The sequence below is a fragment of the Panthera uncia genome, chromosome A2, assembly GCF_023721935.1.
Source record: "Panthera uncia isolate 11264 chromosome A2, Puncia_PCG_1.0, whole genome shotgun sequence".
Lineage (NCBI taxonomy): Eukaryota > Metazoa > Chordata > Mammalia > Carnivora > Felidae > Panthera > Panthera uncia.
The window spans coordinates 92,875,333-92,881,603 of record NC_064816.1 but is presented as its reverse complement, the minus strand read 5'-3'; the positions used below and the strand labels follow the sequence as shown (position 1 = coordinate 92,881,603).

Here is a 6,271-nt window from a genome sequence, read left to right as displayed (position 1 = left end):
ACATTGTCTTGAAGAATACTAAAAATATCTTAATATTATTATGCTACCTTCATTGGGAGAACTATCATATTTTAGCACCAGTAAAAGCTCTTTGGTAAAATCAGTTGTTATACCCATAAGCTTTCTCTTAGTTGACTGAGTTTTGGTTTTTGTGTTTGGTATTTAAGTTTTTTGTGTGTTTTGCTTTCTTGTTTTTAGTAAATTTGTGTTTCCTAGATGGATTTTCTTAAAGTGAGTAAGCTTTACCCAGCATTATTGGCAGACTGAGACTTGGACCATAATTACTTGGCATTACCCTTTAATAGACATGGTGAACGTACATCACTCATGCCCCCAACCTCACTCTCCCACTTTGGGAAAGACATCATAAATCAATGACAACACTTCTTTTCTACCTGAGTTTTAAAACAAGTTCAAAATCCTCTCAATACATCACCCCTAGAAGATAAGAACAGTAGATCAAAGATAATATATGAGCTGAAATCTGGTTGGCATCCCTGATCTAGGAGATAGTGCCTACTAAACTCTCATTATCTGTATCCTTTATCCTCTAATACCTTCCATTACTTTCAGTTCTTCTCTTCCATGTCTACATTTTTATCTGCCTAAGTCTTGGGTCCACCAGTGATTGCCACTGACCCCATCATATCTAAAGTCCACTGCTAACACTGGTATTAAGATGTTGCTTATTGAATTTCTATATTACAACAAACTGCCTAGAAAATCATAACTGCCCTTATAGAGTTTACAGTCTACTAGATTACGTAAACATTAATGAATTGTCACATTTAAAATCTTAAATTATACTTGAATTAAGTATTAGGAAGAACAAATCTGTAACAGAAGTCCTAACTAAATCTAGTGAGTCAGAAAGGGCTTCCCTAAGATAGTGATGTTTGTGCTGAGATGCAAAAGATGTATAGGACTTAAACAGCAGTAGGAGTTAGTGAGAAGTAAAAATATTCCTGCTGAGATACCAGCATGAATGCAGATTTAGGGAGGAACTCAGTGTATTTAGAAAACTGACAAGGCCAGTGGTAGAAATGTGGGCTGGGGATGGGGGAGATATGGTTAGACAGGCAGGCAAGGGCTAAATCATTTAAGACCATTGGGAGTACATTAAGTATTTGTGACTTAGTGCTGCCTGGGTGGCTCAGTCTCTTAAGCATCTGACTGTGGCTCAGGTCATGATCTCGCAGTTCATGGGTTCGAGCCCCGCATCACGCTCTGTGCTGACAGTGTGGAGCCTGCTTCAAGTTTTTTGTCTCCCCCCTGCCCTGCCCTTTCAAAAATAAATAAACATTAAAAAAAATTATTTGTGACTTCATCATAACAAGTTGAAAGCAATGAAAAGGTTAATCAGGGGAACAACATGAGTAAGTTTGTGTTTTTAAATATTATTATTTAAAGATTATAAAGATTTTAAAGATTATTACTATCAAAACACTATTTAGTAGACTGATTACGTTGGCTAAGAATGCATGCAGGAACTCCAAATGGGAGACTATTAGAGTAGTCCAAATAAGAAATTATATTAACAGATTATAGAAAGATATGGAGGAAGATGAAAGATATTTACGAGAGAAAATCAACAGGGCATTATATGTGACATATGATAGGTGAAGAAAAGGAAGATTATGGATGATACCTCAGTTTTCACTTATGGAATCAGGAGAATATGATGTCATTCACTAAATTAAGAAACATTGCACAAGGATTAGGCTTGAGTGGAAGATGAGTTCAGTTCAGGCATATTTAGTTGACTATATATTCAAGTGGTAATAAGCATGCAGTTGGGATGCTTATATCTGAAACTCTAGGAACTCTGACAAAGAGATAACTTTATTAGTCATTGACATATAGGGGTAATTTAAATTCTATGTGTGCAAATGATTTTCTACAAACAGCAAGTAGAAATTGGAAACAGAAATGGTCCCAAAATTCAGACTTGAGATCCCTGATATTGACAGGTCAGGTAAATGGAAAGAGGCCTATAGAAGAGGTGAAGTGTTTAAGGAATAGAAAGAGAACTCAAAAGGAAACCAGAAATATATAGTGTCATGGTGGTCCAGAAAAGACAGTGTTTCAGAAAGGAAAGTAAATTAAGACCATCAAATGCTACACTTGGTCTTAGCCAAAAGGCTGAGAAGCAGTAAGAACATCAAATGCTACTGAGGTAAATTCAAGTGAAGGTTTAGATTTAAACATGGAACTCACTGGGAGATCTTAAATGGGAGCTAACTGGGGTTGGAAACTAGAATAGCTGAAGGTTGTGTGATATGTGAGAAACTGGCCATGGGGAGCACCAAGAACAGAACTGTAGGAAGGAAGGAAGTTCAGGGAGTCTTGGTTTGTTTTTTCAGATGGGAAAGACTTGAACATATTCATACTCATGAGAAAGAGCCTATACAGTAGGAACATCTGAAAGTAAAGCTGAAATGTTTTTTCATTTTTGAGAGAGAGAGCATGAGCAGCGGAGGGGCAGAGAGAGAAGGAGACACAGAAACTGAAGCAGCCTCCAGGCTTTGAGCTATCAGCACAGAGCCTGATGCGGAGCTCGAACTCATGAACCATGAGATCATGACCTGAACTGAAGTCAGACACTTAGTGACTGAACCATCCAGGCACCCCTTGGAAGTACACTTGAAAGGAGAGGTATTGGATAGCTTAAGGTTCCTGAAAAGGAAAAGGCCTGTGTGGAAGAAAGAGCACAAGCGAAATTATAGAGAAACTGAAGCCTCTTCAAATTGGCAGAGATGGGGAGAGTGTTGGTGTGACCCTGCCTTCCCCTGTCAACAGGTATAAAGAGTTCTCCTCCTTAAAGCAATATAGCTTAGGCGCAAAGGCTATATAAAGGTTTACTTTATACAGATAGCTTTTATAAACCAGTACTCTCCTTTGGAGTTAAAAAGATATGCACCTTTGAAACTTGATCAGAGATAGAGATATTATGGAGGCAACTTAAACTGATTTCCTTGGGATGGAGAGAAAGAAAGATTATAAAACAAATTAATATTCACCTGAGCATAGACGTGGAATAGTATCACCCCACTGATTTTAGGAAAGCTGGGAGTCACATCATTACCTCTTAGCTAACATGCCAACACAGGACTGGCCTTAATGAGCACCACTGCACTGATGTGGATTTCACCAGCCCCTCATATCCTTTTTCCTATCTCATCTCAAAATAACTGACCACAGTATGTTTCAATTAGAAAAACCTTCAGTGATCTCACTACCAACTCATTTTCTGTAATAAAAATAGCCAGAAATTTAAGGACAAGAATAATAGGTTTTCACATAGTAATTCCAACACAGCCTCTGAAAAGAAAGTTCTCAAATATTTTGAAAGCTAAGGACTTTTCTACTGTTTTCATGCAAAGGAATAAAGGTGAGAATTTCTACCTCCAAGAACCTGGCGACAGAAACTTCTCCCTTTTCCTTCTTCTGGAGTAGGTCTTCCTTCAATGTCTAACACAAGAAAATGACATATTTAAACTACTTTACTACATTGTGGGGTATTCTCAGTAAGTAAATTAGGTATCTAATAGATAAGCAGTATCTCATTATTACATTCAGTCTGATGAAGTTAATGCATTAAATTAGGCTCTTAACTTGTCTTTGCTTTGGGCTTCAGTCTCTGGTCAGTTAAAACTCCTACCGATCCACTTACCCATTTGTTCTTGATGGCTCAATCTTTGCTTCCTTCCCAGCTTGAGAGTGGTTGTTCAGTTACGTAGATCCTGACTTCTTGGTTCTATCCACTTGATTTCCAAGTAATTATAGATCTTTCTGCTTAGGTTGTTTACAAGTTACTTTTACCTTCATATTGAACTGTGGCTCTATGCATTCCCTAAGGAGTTATATACTCTCCATCCTCTCTATATATATTGCCTCTAATTTGAAAACTCAAATACCTACAGAGACCCAGCAGGTATCATGGACAAGAGAACTGATTGAGGGGTAAGGCAAACGAAGCCCAAGAGAGAGCAGAGAGAAAATGTCTCCTGTCTGTCTCTCTCATTTCTTGCAGGGCAAGCCTGAAAGCAAACTGCTTTGGCCATCTGGATTAGAATGACACCTATTTAAAGGAACTGTCTGAGAATGCTATCTGCCCAGAACTTTTAGAGTAACTTAGAGTCTCCAATGCAATGCAAAAACCCAGCTACTGGACCCAGCTACCTCATTTTCAGGAAACCTAGATTAAGCACTTGGGGCTATTTTCAGGAAATCCTGTTCCTTGTATTATACCAGGGAAGTTCCACCTTCTTTCACTATAATTGGCCCCTTGAAAAGCAAATGTTCATGTCATATACAAATGTACAGACCCTAGGCACTTTACACATCCAAAGCTCGTAATGAGAGCTATGAAGTGCCAAGATAATTAAAATACACGTGCAATCTCCAAATTTCACCTATGAATTATAGACTTTTCTTTTTGATAAACCTGCTAAAAATCCTATAGGCAAGTTATTAGATCTGAGTTTTAGGTTTTGACCTCCCTAAGTCTGCCTTGGGAATGGCAATGTGTGGTGGGCTGCTTCAAAGGCAGAAAGAGCCTTAATGGTACCCTACTGACAGGTGGACATACCAGGTAGAAGTAGTACCTAGTATGCTTCCCCAGGAAAATATTCAGGACCTTAAAAAGGCAGTGGGGGACATTCTTCTAACAGAAATGTATGGTTCTAACCTTTGTTTGTTTTTGAGAGGCAACATGGTTCTTAAACTAAAAAAATCCAAAGATCATTTCTGGATTGTTTTCTATTGAAGTGGGCTCTGGATAAGATCCTTATGTGACTAAAACATTCTCCCATCCTGAGGCTCCTTTGTGGAACTCTTGAGCTCTGGACCAATTTATCAAAAGATGTGTTCTTCAGCTTTGCGCAGTGGCAGTATCATAGCCAATGAGGTTTATCCGAGGCGCAATTATTGCTAAAAGATGTGTTCTTCAGCTTCACAAACATCCTGCTCTGTCCTGAAAACCTCGGGGCAGGGGGGCGGGTTATGGTACCGGGCCATTTTCCAGGAGAAATAACTTCACACAGGATGGGAAGAGCCCAGTGTTGATGTTCTTCATATTATTGTGCATCAGAGTCATGTGAAAGGGTAAGTGATGGTAAATGTGCATTGGAGGTTGGCTGATTTTTCTTAGATTCATTTAATCAGTCAGAGATCCAAGAGAAAATGAATAGGATAACTTAGGATAACTTGATGAGAGTTTAATAAAAGACTTTTTTTTACAAAATATGGTCAGTATATAGGGAAACCAGAAGGAATAGTGCAGGACCCTGAGGCTAAGAAGGGCAGAATTTACCACCTTGAGCCTGAAGGCAGGCGAAGAAAGGGAACACTTGTTGGAATTAGAAGGACAGAGCTAAGAAATGAGAGCCAGCTGTCAGAAGCTGAGACTTTAGAAGGAGAGACCTACCAAATCCCATAGAAAAGAGCTAGGAAAATAAATATCCTGACTTCACTTTCTTCCATGTCTCTCCTCCTTCCTTCTGGCCTCTTGCTTGTGCTACCAACGGGCAAAATCCAGTGTTCAATCTGAGTCCAGAAGACAAGGCAGAGTATATCAGAGAATGGTGAAGAATGAATATGGAGAGGCAAGGAAAGATACCCAACAAACTCACCTACCTAGCAGGGGGAAAAGAAGTGAAGGATCAGTGAGGACCTACTACATATGAAGGGTCAGTGAGGACCAATACAACAAGGTTGGAATTATAATGCCCAAAAATGCTTCAGAGCATTGGCAATAAAATCAAAACTGCCAGAGCACATGGAACTACACATGACCTGCTTAGCCTTCTTCATACGAAAGGTTCCGGAAAACTGAGGTCTCCATTCCTTTTGCCTTTGCCAAATGACCCTTCAGTTGAGCACTTTGGTATTATCCGAACCGTACAAATCAGCACATATTAGTGACAGGTGTTTGATGGTACTTGGCTGTAAGAGGAATATCCAGAGGGAGTTGATTTCTTCACATTGATGACAGAAAAGAAAATCAGGTACACAGTGTGTGACTTTGTGACTATGGACAGTGACATATATTCTAATTTCTCTGTTTTGACATCATTCTTTTTCACCTATTATGCCATTGCTTACAAGTAATAATCAGTTGCACAACTTTATTCTTACATGAATGTTCAGTTTTCTAATTTTGAGGATCCTGGTTATTTTCAAGACATTTTCTCTTTCTTTTATTCTTTCTCTCCTCTACCTCTGGTGTTAAAAAGAAATGTTTCCTGAATTTCTGTCTTCAGAGAAAAAT

At 38.8% G+C, this 6,271-nt stretch overlaps 1 pseudogene; it reads left to right on the top strand.

The window, feature by feature from the left end:
• Window positions 1–4,875: 4,875 nt before the first annotated feature.
• Window positions 4,876–4,940, top strand: LOC125931203 (uncharacterized; annotated as a pseudogene).
• Window positions 4,941–6,271: the final 1,331 nt, after the last annotated feature.